Below are 18,114 nucleotides of genomic sequence, written 5' to 3' on the forward strand. Positions count from 1 at the left end.
AGTTTAAGGGCTAATAAAGTCAGGGTGTGGGTAATACTGAGAGAGGGGTTGTTTTCAAGGAAAGATCGCTGGAAGGTCTTCCCACCCTTAGTGACTGTGTGAGCAGGTTCACCCTTGAGTGTCTTTCTTCCCGGGTCAGTGTGCCTGCAGTAAAATGCAACTCTGGAGCCACTTTGAGGGCCTTTTCTACGGGCACCCAGAGTGTTTACCGCTATACGTACAATAGAGGGATAGAGGAGCTGGATTGAGGTACAGGACTGTTTTTATTTAACTTACATGCTGATTCGTAGTGTTGATTACATATAGATTTATTGAACAATGACCATGTGTAACTCCTGTTTTCTACTGAGATGTGACATGCAAGACAGATGAAGTCGTTGCCTTCATGGAGTTTATATTCTGATATTTTGTCCCAAACTGAAATGCATGCAGTCAAGATTAATCTGACTGGTTTTATCTATTGCCCAAACTTTCCCAGAAAAACCAAACAAAATGTTTCACCGCAGATGGAAGCTGCCAGGAGCCAGATGTGGCCACGAGAAGAATGTCTTCGAGAGCTTGTCATCTGGCTCCAGCTGTGCTAACCTAGGCCTGGTAGGCAGCCACGAGCCGCATCTGCCAACTGGTGGCCAGACGTGACTGCAGGTTTAAATAATTAGCGGAATCCCTCACCCGGTGGCTAGATTCGCTGTGTGTGTCCTAAGATTACCAGGCTGTCCAGACCAGGAGCCTCTGTGGTCCCAGGCAGAACCCACAAGGGAACCGAAAATCAGTCCCTTGAGAAAAGAGCCGAGGCCTTCTTATCCTGGAACGTGGAGAGGGACGCAGGGGAAAACCCATTGTCAGCAAGAAAGCAGAAATAAACCAGATGTGGCCCCCGCCATGCACGTCTTAATTCTGGCCAAGAGCTCCTTCCTGGCCCAGGATTGCTGCCTGGGGCCTGCCCCTGCGGAGTAGCGGAGACGGGAGTTGGCCTGTGAGGCTGTCTCTTTCCTAATTATTGTGATTTTTAATTGTTGCCTGTTTGTGAGGATCATTTATGCTGGCCTGTATTGATTTTACCCAAAAGTGACTTGTTGAAAATCTTAATTCCTTTCTTTGAAAGCAGTTGGATACTTACAGATGTGCCACGACTTCTCAAATCGAGTGTATCTGCCTGCCCAGATAAGTGTGTACATAAATACAATGCTTCAGCGTACCTGGTGTGGAAGATTTTTTTGGTAAAATGTGGCATTCTTGGTTTCATGTAGCAGGCAGTCTCTATTATCATATGGGAATATGGCAGTTTAGGTCACTCATTGTCCGGCCAGCTCCTGACACCACTGTAGTTGCTCAGTAAAGTGTAGAATGAGCTGCAAGAATAAGGAAAGATTGCAGTGGGCATGCTGACATTCAAGGACAGTGACTAAAAGTGAGTGGTCATCTCAATCAATTAGGGAGACATCCTTCAATGTAGAGCAAAATGGGGGAAAAAGTAAAGATTTAATTGTGATTTTTTAGGGTTCTTTTTCTCAGATGTCCATATCTAGTATCTGCTTATCTTAGAAAACATAGAATAGTGGAGATGAGGGTTTCGCAGGAGGATTCTTCTGAGCCTAAACCAGTGGATCCAGGTGCAGACAGCTTTATCACGGTGAGGTTCTGCATGTTTTTTTGAAGAAGGCCTGCACTGAATAAGTAATAACAAAATCATTCAAGTGAGGAAAAATGTTAAGACACTAGTTTATGTGTAAAAACCAACTTTTGTATTCTGAGTGCATTGTGTAAATTTGCCATGCAGGAAACATAAGTGAAGCCATTTGGTTTTGTGGCATTGGTGTGGGCTGGCTAAGGGGGTGGGGGAGAAAGTTGAGGCATTGATAAAGTATGAGGCGAGCCAGATGGTTGCATTACACATCTTTTGTGTTCTTGTTTGCTTCTTAAAGCAGTTGCAGAATTTGGCCCTTGGCGATATTTTCTTCATGCTTGTATGTTCTGCTACGAATTTACTTTTGTCAGAGTCTTTTGAAAGAAAAGCCTTGCTCTTAAATTTTTTTTTTTTTACTTACATTATAAACTTGTGAAGTCAACAGTGTGTTCATAAAAACATTTTTAAATGTTAAATATGTTAGTAAATAATGAGATTAGCTCTTCTTTTTTCTTAGCACAGTGACTTCAACCATATTTTAATTCCATTCAGAGATTTTTGCAAAATTAGGAAGGTAGAATTGATGGCAGATGGATGGATGCAGACAGTACAGTTACATTGTTATTCCAGTAGGAATGAGGTTTATCTGATGAGAGATTTTAACTTTTTCTCTTATAGCAGGTTGTCAGGTTGTGGTTTACCTATTGTAGTTTATCTGCAGGTCTGACTTGGTGATATTTAGGTTAAGTGGGAATGCTGTGGAGTTGGTTGGTGGGTTTTTGCCTTCGTGTTTGCTTGGTGTTTATTACAACTGTTTTTCACACCATCATTGAAATTTATATTTATTTTCTACTGAAAGCAAATTATATTTTGCAGTCACCAGTGGCAAGGAGTATTTAAGATGTTCTAAATGTAAGTAAAGGATGATATTTTATCACTGAATGCTTTTAATAAGGAATTGCTTTGGAGCTCTTTTTTCCCATCGTGATGGAATGCTTCAGAATAATTTAATGTCCTTTTCACAGTCCCAGTTTGTGTCTCTCTCTTTTTTTCTTTTCCTTCTGCTCAAACAAGAGAAGAGCACAAATGTAGGGTACTTGGGCGATGTTTTATTCTCCTGTTGTGCACAGATTTCCAGTTTTTAGTTGGAACCTGTGGTCCCTGATGAGAAAACAGGAAACTTAGAGTCCTAACCTTATTGAAATCTCTGCCTGGTTTAGTCATAAGTCTGAGGCAACTCCTTCCAATAATGAAGCCATTGTACGCATCATATCTGATCAGTTCTTGAAATGTTTTAGTAAGTCTATCTTACAACATTATAAGAAGATAATCAGCAGCCTTAGAAGGTCCCCATCTGGACCGTAGAGTTCTTTTACTGAAAGATGTTTTGCCTTTTTGAGATAGCTCTCGCGTTTCATCATCTGTTCCGCCGAGATGAAGTGCATATGAAAAGTCAGTGACTCTGAATCCATCTGTTGTTATTATTTTCCACTGATAATTGGCTTGAACAATGAAATGTCTGTGTCTGCAGCCTTTGAAACTGTACACCCTGTTTATTTTCTGGAGGTCTGACTGCAACTCCTCCCCCGTCCCCCATTTTCCCCTCTTCTTTCTCTCTCAAGCTTACAGTGAGTGGCACTGGCGTGAGGATGACATCTTTGACTCTGTGCATCAGTATGTGTCACTCAGCATCTGAAGCTTGCATACAGATCTTTGTCACAGCCCCTACGTCTGTGTTGTTTGCTCGGGGATCCAGCACTGTGGCGGCAAGGAGCTTAGCTGGGGCCACAACGCATGGATCCCTTACCTGAGCTGTCGTCTTTATTTCACTGTCCTCATTAAAATATTAATTTCGAGGACAGTATCTAATACCTATGGAATTAGATACTACCTATAATTGTATAATATATTCAGTTGCATCCAGGTTTGCACGATACAGAGCATTAATATTGGATTCCACTAACAGCATTTCCATTAGCTTGCTCAACCAGTATGAGATATAGATGAGCTGGGAAGCATAACTACCCGCCAGAACTGCCAAAACAGTCATTAGAAGCTCCATTGGGATGGACAAAGGCTTTTCTCACAGTGATATACTGATTAAATTTTGTTCTATGGTTTATTTGCATCAAGGTTAGATCACTATCGTCTATGAAAGTGGGTTATCTAACACCTGACTTGGAAGGTCATTTCAAGACAAAACAGGGAATGGAATAGCATCTTTAGTTTCCTGGGGACCCCTCTTAAAAGAACCTGTGTTTTATTTCAGGGGGCTTTGGGAATTTTCAGATTTTCTCTTTGTGTTATACTGTAATATATGTTTAAGACTGGCTTTTTGGTTTGTGACACAATTTAAAAAAAAAAACTTTTCAGTAATATTCTCTTCCTTTTGGGGCAGAATGATATAGCTAGGAAACAGCGTGGTGTTAGTAAAATAAAACTCACTTTGAAAATAGAAAGCCACCTTGTTATTTCCCTTAGCTGGCATAATTATGGTACATCCTCTGAGGCTCTGAAAAATCTGTGACCTACCCTTTTTTTGGTCCAATAATAATATAGATAGATCCTATAGAACAGCAGTGTTAGATTTGCCCCCAAAGTCATATGTGGCATTAAAAGGAAGTAGGCGAACATAATCTTATTTATGTCCCAATCGAAATCATTTAATACTGCAAAAGTTATTAAAAAATAATTAAGTTACTAAGACCAACACGTAGCTGGAACATGCAGTCAGAGGTTAGAGGTGAGTGCGAGTTAACTCCATAAGCTGAGAAAATGTAGTAGTGAATTCCTAGCGCCCGCATGTTTTTCCTCATGTTTAAATTCCTCGGTTCTAAGGACAAATTATGTTGAGGTATGCCATATTTTCTGCCGAAATGGAGAAAATTGTTGACTGTAATTATGTTATTTAATTGAAATTATAAGTGGTTGAGGCCACTCAGTTAAAAGCATTCTTTCTAATATATGGGTAATGTTTTTAAATGAGTGGTCATGGATTGATGACATTTGAAAGGCAGACGTTTGGGGTGTATTTTTGGAAGACTCAAATTATTTTTCTTAAATCATTAGTGAACTATAAAGAGTGTAAAGGGGTACTTTTTTGTTTTTTTCTCTTTAATTAGATATGAATGAATATTATATGTGAGAGTATGTGTATATGCCTGTACATATTTGTGTATGTATGTATATATTTTATATAGGAAAATATTTATACATAAATGAGACAGATTTTTCTGTAGGTACAGACTCACAAGGATTGGTTTATAATGGGGCAAATCAGAGAAACAAGAGGTGTATTTCTGACCTTAAACTGTAGCTGAAAAATATGTTGATTGTTTAAACCTCTCATTGAATATTAGAGCTCAGTAAAACTCCACTGCTGTATCTTAAGCCAAGTTCTTTTTGGAGTATCTGGAGATAAAAGAACCCTGCATTCCCCCCACCCCACCCTGGCCCCATACTGCCCCCCCCCCAGGGGTGAGTTCTTAATTACTAATGAATGCAATTCATTTTAATTGTTATTATAGCAACAGAACGTTTAACTGCCTCTGTTTAGTCCCTGTCCCCTGGAACAGGCGGTGTCTCCTGTCAGAGAGGACAGGTAGAAGGCACAGCGGGCGTCTGATTGAGCCAGTTATTCATTTGCTGAGTGTTTGTGTTTATGCAAAGGGGCCTCTTCCTGCATATTTAATCTAGAGTAAGGCAGTGGCTTTTGTTGTGTTTAGCCCACATACCTTCGGTCCTTGCTCACACTGCCGCCAGCCCCGGAGCCCGGAGCCCGCAGGCTTCCCAGCGCCTGCACTTTCTCCCTCACCAACTCTCAACTTTCTTCCGTTGTGTGAGAATCGCCTCTCCGGCCCCTTAAAGCTTCCTTTCCTCACCATGCACGGGTAAGTGTGTGCGAAGCCAAGGCTCCTACTTTTGTTTCGTTTTCCAAATGTTGAGAGGCTACTTTGCCGCTTTTCGGATCCTGCTTCCTGGGCCGTTTGTCAGTTGTTGGCGGCGTTGAAATAGACAAGTACAGGTGCCTCCTAGGAAATGTGGCTGAAATGTTCCACTGGCAGACAGAGGCTCCTGGGAACTAGGGCTGGGGGGCGGGGGAGGAGAAAGGGAGAGAGGGAGAAGAGAGAGAGGGAACAGCTTTATTATTCTTTGTCCTAATCCTGTTTTGTAACTATCCTGGAGATAATGCTGCCATTGTTTGCTAAAAGCTTTCAAACAGTGTGCGAGACCGAACTGTAAGAAGGCAGGGAAACTCTGCCGCTGTATTGTCTACACCCGGGCCAGGGTCCTCCCCGAAGGTCTGTGCCGGAATAGGAAGGGTTTTCTTCAGTGGAAATCGAATCGGCTCTTCATTGATATTAATAGCACACTGGAGATGTTGGCCGTGCTGCTCAGAGAGGCGGTTGGGAGGGAAGGAAATCTGATCTTGCTGGGGGGAAGATGACAGCCTCTTGGCCCCACAGTGGAGGAGACATCCATCCAGGCTCAGCCTGCATAATGGCATCCCGGCTTAACTGTTTGCTCTAGGAATTTTAATCTTGAGCTGTTTGTTTTACTATCTGGGGTCTTGCTAGTTTTTGTTCCTGTACTGTCTTTGGAAAGCGCAATATTCAGGGTCTCATCCAGTCTTTTTAAAAGTGAATTAAGAAAAAAAAAAGAGGCATACACTGTACCCTTTGATCATTCTGGGGAATGGTGGTAGAAATCGTGTGATAATTTCAAAAATAAATCGCCACAGTTAAGAAGGATGAGCCGTCCAAGGGAAGGTACGTCCTATGTAAAGATATTTCAGAGACTAGGAATTGTGTCCAGGGTTGGAAAGGAGTCTTCATTGCCAGTTAACTGTTGCCTCTGTCTGAGTAACTCTTTTCAACAGAAGAGTGTGCTGTTCCCCCGCAGGTTGGAAACTGTGAGAATTTAAATAAAATTTCATCAACCTTATTAAAATATGTAGGGACTTGGATCTTCATAGGTACAAATCAGTCTCGAGACTTAGAAACATTTATTAACAGTGAGGCTGCTGAAGGTTTTTAATAATAAAATTACAAATACCTTATCTAATTGTAAGTATATGACTTTTATGCTCTGTTTTTAAGGGGAAAAACACTTTTTTTAAATGAGGAAAAGTAACTCCGTCAGAGCACCTTCTGTGATTAGCGCTATTGTATTCTTAAATTTTGATTGATAGAGATAATAGTTTTCACTTAAAAATACAGACAGGTACTTTAACTTTCCATGACAATAGCTATTTGCATTTCTTTTATCTTTTTGTTTAACATTTGTGGGGGTTGGGACGGATTTGATTATTAACTCTTATTGCACACACTCAAGGTAAATCTAAAACAAAGGCTTTGTTAGAGCTTCAAAGAGAAAACAGCAAATATTGTTTTTAGGTTTCAACATTTAAAGCCTGCTAAAGGATACCTATAAAATATTTTCACATGACCATGACCAGGGTTTTACTTTCCTTTAAGGTAAGAGAGTGGTTTTTTCTAAATGAGATGGGCCAACGTGGAGTTGCTGGGGGGCTGCCAGCCTGAAGTCATTTCACGGTCAAGCCTCGCCAGGTTCGTCTGCGCCGTGTGGCTTACTTCATATAGAGTATTTCAGATTTTTCTTACTAGGATGGACCCAAAAGTCAGTCCCTCTGATTTAGTTGAGGGTCCCAGATGGTGGGAAGAAAGGAAGCACAATGTTCCTCGCAGCAATAGGAGGGGACAATGGGTAGTGATGGGGCCACAGTGGTAGATTTCTTTGACAGAGAGAAGAAGAAAATGTGATCCTTGTAAACCAGCAAACCTGGGTGATGGCCAAGGTCACCTCTGGTCCCAGAGATTTCTACTACACAATAGTTTTCCTTTTCTTTCTTTTCTAATTTTCTTCCTTCCTTCCCCCCACCCCCTCCAACCCCCGGCTTACTCTCCCTGTTTTTCTCCCTTCTTTTCTTCCTTCGTTTCTCACTTTTCTTTCCCTCTTTCTTTCCTCTTTCTTTCTGTAAACTTGACTCAGTATTTGAAATATTTAAAGCAGGAAGGGGGGTACAGAAACACTTTGAGGTTGTTTTCTAAGTGGATTTTCTTGTCTTGGGTGCAAAAAAATGAAGCGACCCTTGCGTTATCATTTCTCAGCTAGTTGAGTTTGTACTGAGATAGCTCTGTTATTCTAGGACATCTTTGAAAAGCAAGACAGAAAAGCCCACATGAGTTAAGATTTACGGGTTAAAGAGATCAGTAATCTCTTGGAAATAGGCCCCTTGAGACTTTCTGTTTTCTCAAATGAAGTATATGTCATTTCATGGGGATATCTGGAAGGGTGGAAGGTTTGAAACTTGCTTCTGGACTTGAAGAGGAGGTTGCTCTAGCCAGAGATGAAACTCCTAACTGCCTCCTTCGCCATGGGGCAGGAACTCTGTGCATCTCAGGGACACTGACACACAGTAGGTTCTCAACTGGCAGTCACTGGATTGAAGGTTGAAATGAAATATGGTGGCTGGCTTTCACAGTCTCTTGTATACGTGTACAAAATAAATACAGTGCTGAAATCCTGATGCATATCATTTCCTTGAGCTTCCATGGAAGAAGAAGGAGAAATATTTTTAATGGGAAAACATAGAGCATGTGTTGTTCATTTAGCTTCCTGTGAAATAAAATCACAGGTCCATGTTTACCTGTTATCTCTGTTCCAGTGAGGCTCTACCAACTGGCAAAATCACATTTGTTAAATTAGGGGTCAGATATACTCATATAAATTATGAAATTGAAGCACTATATTAAAAGGGGGTCTACAGAGTAAAATTCCTAATGGAGAATAGGGGGAAATTGGGGAGGTAGAGGAAGAAGAAGGTACATTAGTTTTCTAACCTAGTGATCTTGGCTGAAAAGTCATTTCTTGGTCAAGGTCTTTATGGTCATCAAACAACTTTAGGTAAACACATTACCGCATATAGTAGTTAAGAAACCACACTTTGAACAGTTTCTGGTGTCACAGGATCTTGCCTGTATGGAGAATGACATGAAAAAAAAAAAGTAATTTCTATTTACTGTGTTCCTGGTTCACTTCTAAAAACCTAAAACTAATAGGGAACTTGAAAAAAAAGGGGAAAGGAAAAAAATGAAATTTATTTTTCTGACTCTTTTTTTGAGAGATGACAAGTGGGCTGGAGGGCAATATTTTTCTTTTATCTCTTTTTTTTTAACTGAAAAGCATTACTTAATAATTTTATTTTAGTTTTGGTGCTTGTGCTGCTGGTAAACATGCAGATATGTATTTGATATATTTAATAAGGCCTAGTGGTTTTTTATTTTAATAGCAGTTTTGGAAATGGAAGTTTTATGTTTTTGAAAAAATGAAATACAGATTTTTCTCCTAGTTGTTGATTTCTGATTCTTCTAGGCTAGTAATGATATAGACTCAGACCCCAGTACTACTCCTTAATTTTCTTGTCTGTTATATTGACATATTTCATTTAATTTAGCCTGATGGCAAACAGCTGTTGAACTATCAATCTTTTCTCAGCAAAGCTGGAAAAATATCTTTTAGATTACTTTGCTAATGTATACTAAAAAATAAAATCAGCAGAAATAAATTAATGCATGGTCAAATGTACAATGCATATTAAAATTTTTGGAACTTCAACATGGAGGAAAATAGGGTTTGTATTCCACTCCCAGTTTTTTGTGTCTAAGTAAAAATTAAATGTAGCCAAATTTCTATTCCTTTAGTGATTACAAGATGGAGGGTCAATTGTATGATATTGTTATTATTAACTTTTGTTTCCTCTGGGGGAGCGTTACAGATCTGTGAGGGGGAACCAGCTTATGCTTTTGCTCTGTGTTCACTTACCTATCTGTGTAGATAGGCAAGTAGAGAAGCAGACTCAGTACTTACCTGGAAATGTTTGAATATAACACTCAAGATAACTTTATTCAAAGTAGGCATTTTCAGCAGTTTTTAAAATTAAATTTTAAATAAGGTGCAGTTATTTACCAGGCCTATATAATCTTTGCAATGCAATATTACCTGCATTGCTAAGTCTGATACTAGAGACCCAACTGCCAAACATGCAGAAATAGATGCAGCCCAATAGACAAATATGAAAATTAGTTTAGAGCACACACGTTGGAGAACCTCTCAAGTAAAAGGAGGGAGAAGGGCGTTCTTGTCTTGAATTGAGTGGGGTCTACCAGAGTTCACTTACGTTCCATTTAAGATCTGGTGAGTGGTGGAGCTGGAAATTGCTCTTGTGGGAGATGGTCTCCTTGCCTCTTGTCTAATATGCCCTTTTTATTGGTGTGGGGCGGGGCTGCTCTAGATCACAGCATTACCTCGAGGACCGGACCATCACTGCTTTCTCTCTCTTTTTTTTAATCACCGTTTGCCCTGTAACCAAGTTCTCATCCCTGGAGAAACCAATCCCTGGTGACACACCTCAGCAGTAAAGCACACGATTTTCATTTTCAATTTGAATTGTTTTGTGTCAAAACAAAAAGATTTGGGGCAGGTTGCAAAATAGTAATTTCAAGTCCCAGAGCTTAGGGTTTTCCCCCACCCAAATGGTGAACATTTATGGTGAAAACCTCCAATTTCCTCTTACAGTAAACATGAAAATTATGATTTCACTCAGAGCCTGCATTTTTTCCCAATCTTAATGGCAAGAATCTGCATACACTTGCTTGTGGAAATGTCATAAATTGGCCTCCGATCAATTCCTCAAAGATAGTACACACCAAAGTACCACTTTCAAATTTTTAGCCCTAGTGAAATAGGATTTAACTCTTCTCAATGATGTTTGTCTTTCCACATTCAGGGCCAACAGCCGAGCGATGAGCAGAGATATATTCTGTATAAAATTTAAACTACTTCATTACATATTGTTCTGAAGAGTAAGCAAAAGGATATTAACATTTCAGTGAAAGAATGGTATGACTTCACCATCTTAAAAAAAATTATATGAGCATTTGGTCAATTGATGTGGAATGAATCCTGTACTCTGTTGGTAACTTGATCTAAATTAATAAACAAATGTTTTTCTTTTCACTTGTGCCATATGTTGATCCCAGTTACATGGGCAGAAAGAGGCAGCTTGTAATGTTTCTTAAAGGATTATACACTGTTTTGCATAAGGGAGTATGCAGATGCAGGAGTTAGATGTCTTCTGTGCTTTCTTTGTGTTTTAGAAACTTGATTTGAATTGTTTATTTCATCTGACATGAACCGTTTTTATTGAACTAAGTAGATCTGGTAGATATATCCTAAGTGGAAAACATTGTGAGAACAGCTTTCACCCACTGATGACCCCCCAAACCCCTCCCCAAGCTGAAAATTGTGGTGCTTTTATTCATTTTGAAAAGTTCAGAGTGGCATAAAGCATCTTGTCTGTAAGAACTAACTCACTTGCAAGGGTGGGTGGGTGGCAGGGGGAGGGTCTGTTTTAATGAAATTAGAGATGTTGTGAATGTTAACCAAACAGAGACAGGTTCAAGTAGCAGACTGGTTTCCCAAAGCAAAGTCCTATGACTCACAGGTTATTCCACATGAAATAAATGGATAGACAACAAGATGAGAAAAAGTTCATAAGCAAAATGTGAAATGTTCACCTTGACTTTTCCAACATCCAAGTTGTTGTTATTGTCTTGAAGAGCTCAAAGGCACAAGGTCCCGTAAGTGGAGGGCTTGGCACTGGCTTTTATTAACTCTGAGTGTCTTTCGCCATTAAACAGAAGTGAGTTCTTTCGTTGTTTATCTTGCGTCTCTCCCAGGCAAATAGGTGGTTGCTGCTTTGTCTTGACATTCAGATTTTTGATATTCTCTTTTGTTTTCAGGGTAAGAAGTGACCTTTTGAGGTGACTGTAACAGAAGATTGCTTTGCAGAAGCCAAAAAAGGTAAATGCAAATATAATTAGTGGAATTACGTTAAGGACTCTATCTACTGCCTTCTCGGCATCTTAATTCAGTTCTTTTCAGATCTCCTAATTATCAAATTTGCATGTATTTATTTGTGTAAGTACATATGTAGCATATTTTTGGAGGCCTTTAAAGAAAAGATTGCTCTTAAGAAATGGTTCACATAGTCACATTTTCCTCTCTAAATATTATCAAACTTTTCCCCTGTTTGTGGGAGTTAAACTCTTTTTTTTTTTTTTTTTTTTTGGTACTTGACTTGGTAGTTTTGAAGTTAGAAAGGAATATTCACATCACAAAAGTAGTGATTCATAAAATTAACATGCTGCAAATAGGAGTAACGCATATCAGTGTTTTGTGCTGAAGTGGTGTCATCCGATGGATGTTCATCTGGCGGCTTTATAATCACCTTCTTTCAGAAATTAATAGTCAGGCACCATAGCAACGCGTCGTGTTGATGTAACTGCTGTGTGGCGTGGGGCATGTCCCTGTGATGTCAGTCCTCAGCTGCCTTGTTCTCTTGACCTTACTTGAAAATCAAATGAGTACTTGATTTTAAAATTAGAAGTTTTCAGAGAGACTAATGTAGGTTGATGAATTAAAGCTAAATTAAATTTTCTCAAACTCACTTTTGGGAGCAGGGGTGAAAAAAAAAGCACTTTGGTTAAAATGGTTATGGAGGCTACATATTTGGTTTTCTTTTCTTTTTTTTTTTTTTTTTGATACCCAAAGTATCTCCCCATTGAAGGAAGGGGGTCAGCTCATTCAAGTTCATCTTGCAGGTCATTTTCAAGTCTGATGTTTCTTAAGGGGCAAGCATCTTCATTTTATTTTTGAATCTTGTCCAATGGTATTTCCATTCCACTGAGTAGATTTGTGTCAATTTTAAAACAGGTTACTTACCAGCCTGGTTGCACAAAGCCTTTGTTTAGATCTTAACCAACTTAAAGTTTATGAATTTGTAGGATACAGACTTCTTTACTCTTTAGTTGAGCAAGGTTTTTTGTGAAACTTTCATAATGTGAAGATTCTTAGATCGGTTTTGTTTTTAATCTTACTCAGGGCTTGGGGGTTCTAGAAGGTATTATCAAAGTAGAAATTTATTTTTCTAGTTGCATTCTAGTTGCACATTTCTAGTTGCATTCTAGTTGCACATTTCTAGTTGCATTCTAGTTGCACATTTCATTTGGACTAAAAAGTCCAACCAGCTTGCCTCATTTCACCATCTTTGTTGTTTAATTTAAACCGTGTGGGAGACACATAATTGTCCTCCAAGGGGGATATAGTACCTTTCAGATGTCCCAGCATGGGAAGGGGTGATTCCAACCAGTAATTAAGGTTATCAAGTCATACCTAGAGTGCTTTTCGGCAAAGCACTTCCCAGTCTCCCAATCTTCATCTGTTTCAGGGATCTGCAGCTTTTTTCTGCAAAGGGTCATTCAGCCACTACTTCCTGTTTTGTGGGCTGATTTATCCGTGCCTCAGCGGCCGAGTTGTATGCACACTGTGTACTGTCTCTGTAATCCTACAAGATCTCAGTCCAGAGCGTTGCTCCTTCAAATCCATGCCAGGTGCTGGACTCATTTCATGCTGGTAGCAAAAGTGTCTCATGAAACTAAAGATTAAAGCTGAAAAAGTGGTTGAAAATAGAAAATATTTAGCTTGAGAGTTGAATTATCCCTACAGCTCCAAAAATGGACTTTATTAGTAGGTTTTCATTGTTTTATTCAGATTTATGTATTCAGATAAATTTACAATTTATCTGTAAGCATAAATTATTTTTCTCCTGACTTATGTCTTTATGATGAATATGGTTACACCCATAACCTGAAAATGTTTGAGTTTGGATAGAATAATTTTTCCCAATTTCATGATATTGTTAAAGATATTGTGAGTCAAGGGCATGTTTGGGGGAAAAAAAGTTTCCAGGAATGTGTCATTACTGTTGACTAAGAGAGGTAGTCCATAGGGAGAAAAAAATGCTTCTTTGTAAGTACCATCAAGAACATGGTGTATTATGGTATATGCTATCCTGCAAGTCAGGAACCCCTTGTCAAATTTCAGGACCATAGAAAAATTTTGTCCTTCTGTTGTCTTCTTTCATAAAACAAAGGAAACTGAACAACACAGTCATCTAATTATTCTTTTTGTCTTGACAGCTTGGAATCTCAGAGTAAGAGTTTTTGCTAAATGTTAGTAGTATTTTTCCTAACAACTTCAACTTTTTGTTGTTGATACTTTTTTTAAAGTCAACTTCATTTTTCCTGCTCCCAATTAACATTTTATTATTTAACTGTTTTTCTTCAACAATATAAGCTCAGTTGTGTTTGACTCCATTTTCCATTATATTTTCTTAGAAATAAGTTATATAGACAAACAATAAGCTGCATGTACTTTTCTTACCTTTTATCAAGCTTAAGGATCCTTCGAAAACTAATCCTTATATATAAAGGGGGGAAAAAAAGATTTGTTAAAAATAGAAACTCTTTAAAAATATGTATAAAATTGGACAGAATGCTTAGTATTTCTTCCCAGTGAATAAACCTTAACAGAGAGACCACGCTTTTTAGTGATGGTGATGATCACGAAACCAGCACCATCTTCTACATCACACAGAGGATGTAGATTTCAGATGCCCGGAGTTCCTCAGTCGCTGCCATGCTCAAATGTGGCATCTGGGAATCATTAACAGTCAGCATAAATACAAGTAAATGTGCCTACATTGATACTCTGGAAACAACTGGTTATATGCAGGAAAGCAGCCAGACAAATTCTAAAAACCAAATGAAGCCTTTTTTCACAGTGAGATTCGGAGTCTGAAGGATCATGAAGAACTGTCATCCTGCTTGGTAGTGATTAACAGTTTCTTCCAAGTAGATTTGAGCACTTTACAAAATGGGTCTAGTTGCTGGCATTCCTTAAAGGTAGCTGGTAATTATTATAATCGCCACTTTACAAACTTGGAAACTGATCACATTGAATTAGTAACTTATCCAAGGTCACGTAAAATGTCAAGACTGGGGCTAAAAAGACAACTTGCTCTGGTCACAATTATATTGTTGTCATTCTGTCATGGCTGCCTTGGTTTGGTGGTTTAATATAGGTATCTATGTCATTTTTTCCCTGCTTCCCCCAAACATTCACAATTCACCCATATAGATTTTTGCTAAAACTTAAAATCTAATTTGTGAAATTCATTGTTTTTGATTCAGTTCTGATTAACACTGGGAGTAATTGATGATAATTACAAAACCTGTATAGGTGACAGTTAAATGGTTATTTTTAAACACTGGTCATCTTAAAGCTTCATATTTTGTGTTGGTTCAGTTTTACAGTCAACTTGTTGATGAAAAAGTTAAAAAAAAAGAAAGAAAATATAAAAGAAAGTGTAATCATTTCAATTTTTCTTCTACCCCCAGTTTGAGCTATTTTTTGTTAGATCAAAGAGTTATAAGGTATCTTTATATACTTCACTCATTGTGTCTTACATGTTACAGATTATTTCTTGGTTACAAATAAAGTTGAAAATAGCTACCCAGTCATTTTAAATATATTCATTGGTTCTTCTGAAAGTATATATTTAACGTGATTTTAAAGTTTACTTAATGACAACAATATTCTGAGTTTAAATCCTTCCAAAAGACCTCTTTATAACATTCAGCATTTGACTTATTTGCCTGTTCAGGAAGTTGTTATAAAAGACACTGGAAAAGAGTGTTTTCATTGAGCTACCAGCTGACCACACTGGCTGAAATGACTAGTCAGTCAGTTTAGTTAGGCAGTGAACTCCATTTTACCTCCCCTTCGCCCTCAGCCTACCAATGCCTGGGTTGTAACACTCAGGGTAAAGACTAGGCTGATATAAAGACTCTTGCATACAATGGCTTAAATCAAGTAGAAGTTTACTTCCCTGTCTCATCTAATAATCTGGCCAGTCCAGCTTGACTGGATGGGTTCTTTCTCTTTCATTCTTCCCTCCTTTGGGCCTTGTCCTTATCTATATGGTTGAAATACAGTGAAGTCCATGGCAAGCAATTTTCTTTGAAGCAAATGACTTAAAAATTGCACACGTCACATCCATTGACATTTAATTGGTTAGATTGTGATCATTTCACAAGAAGCTGCAGTGACTGTTGGGGAATGCCTCTAGCTGGGTAGCCAGGAGCTTGGGAGAATCGGAGAACAGATTTAAGGGGACATTTAGCACTCCAGCAACTTGACTGGCTGAATTGCCCCAACCCAATATTGCATTCCTTCATTCATTCATTCGTACATAATATAGATGTATATACTACATATGCTATTCGTCAATTATTGCTGCAGGTGTTTATTGATGACTGTGTGCCAGATGCTAGGATCACAGCACTACATGAGAAGGATACCATCTCTGTCCCCCTAGAGTTTATGTAGCAAAGGGGAAGACAGACATTATGCATGATCATGATGACAGGTGTTCAAAAGGGCAGGTATTGGTGGTTATGAGAAAGTATTCTCTAACAGGGAGATCAGGGTGTCAGAGCTTTATGTATTTTACCATGATCTGAAAGCTATGTTAGACTAATTTGATTTTCTTGTGTGTTTCATGCCAGTATTGTGGTGAATGTTATCAAGCCTGTTAATTTTTTGTTAATAGCTTTATTATTAAATATATCCAAACTATCCACCTTGCACATCTTCAGAAGAAGTTATCAGCTTAGTTGAAAACGTAACAACTTAACAGATATAGGAGGTCTTACCTTTCTTTGGCAATTCAAAAATCTCAGAGAAAATCTGAAGCTCAAAAATGTACAAAAACAAAACTCTGTTTAAGGTAGCACATGTATGATAACCTTGACTGCATTCATACACATTTGAAATGAACTGTGCAATAGTTTTTAGCATGTTCAGAGTTTGCACCCATCATCACAATCTAGTTTTGGAACAATTTCATCACCCTGGAAAGAGACCCCCATACCCATTAGCAGTTACTCCCCTCAACCCAACCCTTGGCAACAACAAATACAAATACCATCATAGAGTTTTGCCTCTTCTGGACGTTTTATGTAAATGGAATCATACAATATGTGGTCTTTTGTGACTGACTCCTTTCCCATAGCATAATGTTTTCAAAGTTCATTCAAAGCATTTAAATTTTTAACTTTCTTACCAGCTCAGAGTTATATGAATTCTTACTCCTAAGTCCAACACAATGGTGCCCTGAAATACTCTCTTGAGGGATGGAATTGGGAGAAAATTACCCTTTTCATGTTGTTTGTATTTCCATAGAAATAGACTTGGCCTCCCAACAGTTAAACTTCAGGATTTAAATGTTTGCATTTTAAGTTAGCTGTTTTTAAACATTGTTAACCATAATGCTAAACTAAGTAACTCTGTAAACAAGAGCTGTCTCTCTTGAATGTTCGTTTCAAAGAAAAAAAATTTTAAATATTGATTTCCAGAGAAATATGCTCAATAGAGTTCGTTTTCAAGCAGAAGTCACTTGTTGAAACGTACATGAAGGCATGTTTTGTAGTAAAGACAATATTTGCAACAGTTATCAAGTAGCCATATTTTGCACAGTAAAAAAAATAAATAACAAATGGTTTTAGTCATCTTTTTAAAATGATGTTTTGGCTCTTTCATCTGCCAAGGGCACAAGTATCCAAACTATCCACCTGGAGCATCTTCAGAAGAAGTTATCAGCTTAGTTGAAAGTGTAACAACTTAACAGATGTAGGAGGTATTACCTTTCTTTGGCAATTCAAAAATCTCAGAGAAAATCTGAAGCTCAAAAATGTACAAAAACAAAACTCTGTTTAGGGTAGCACATGTATGATAACCTTGACTGCACACTTCCTAGTATCTCGTATCATCCAGGACCTTAAAGGAGTGGATGGTATACCAGTGGTAGAATTCTTGAGTCTCTTTTAAAAGTTGACACCTTCTGCCCAGGGCTGAGTATGGATTTGAAATTCGATGGTATCTTTTAAAAAGTCTGTTGATGAGTAGGACTTTTCATAAGTGGCAAGTGAAATTACTCATTTAAGTTTGCACTGCTCTGTCCTTGATCTGAACTGGTACTTCCATGGCCTTCGCATGCATTGAGAGTGAGGGGAGAGAAAAATGAAGAGCTTGAAGTCTTCATGCTCTGTTTAGGTACACTCTTTTTGAAGTGTGAAGATTATGTAGATTTTCCCTTGAATCCCGTATATTAGCAGGTATATGGTGTATAATTAAAGGTAATTAGATGTTTTGTTAATTATCTGACAGTGGAGCGAGTTATTTAAAAATATTTTTTTAATTAAAATCTTGCATCATTGGACAGACTGTGATGATTTCAGTTTATAGATTGGCATGGATCTTTACTTCCTCACTTTTTCCTCCAGGCCTGTTTTTTTCTGGAAGTCAGTATCTCTTTCAAAGGATTGTGAGCAGCCCCTGGAGACCAAAGGAAGTGTCCTAAACCATTCATTACAGGTGACATTCTTTAAAGTTTATTTAGAGCAGTGATTTTCAAAGAGCATATTGGGACCCATTTGTGAGTTAGGTAATCAATTCACTGGACTGTGCCCAAGAATTTGAATGATAAATAGGATAAGTATACA

General features: G+C 38.3%; 1 protein-coding gene across 8 annotated transcripts in view; it reads left to right on the forward strand.

The window, feature by feature from the left end:
- The window catches only part of FOXP1 (forkhead box P1), a 611,760-nt gene that overhangs the window by 270,481 nt on the left and 323,165 nt on the right, over positions 1–18,114 (forward strand). For 4 of the 8 annotated variants that reach the window (XM_043886570.1, XM_043886571.1, XM_043886577.1 and 1 more), the window contains one exon: positions 11,452–11,512. The gene's annotated coding sequence lies outside the window, so the exon portion shown is untranslated. Of the gene's footprint in view, positions 1–5,240; positions 5,518–11,451; positions 11,513–17,895; positions 17,987–18,114 lie in introns of those variants that run through there. The other 4 variants (XM_043886576.1, XM_043886572.1, XM_043886574.1 and 1 more) reach the window with 4 other exon arrangements.

This window comes from Cervus elaphus, chromosome 24 (genome assembly GCF_910594005.1).
Source record: "Cervus elaphus chromosome 24, mCerEla1.1, whole genome shotgun sequence".
In the NCBI taxonomy this organism is placed as follows: domain Eukaryota; kingdom Metazoa; phylum Chordata; class Mammalia; order Artiodactyla; family Cervidae; genus Cervus; species Cervus elaphus.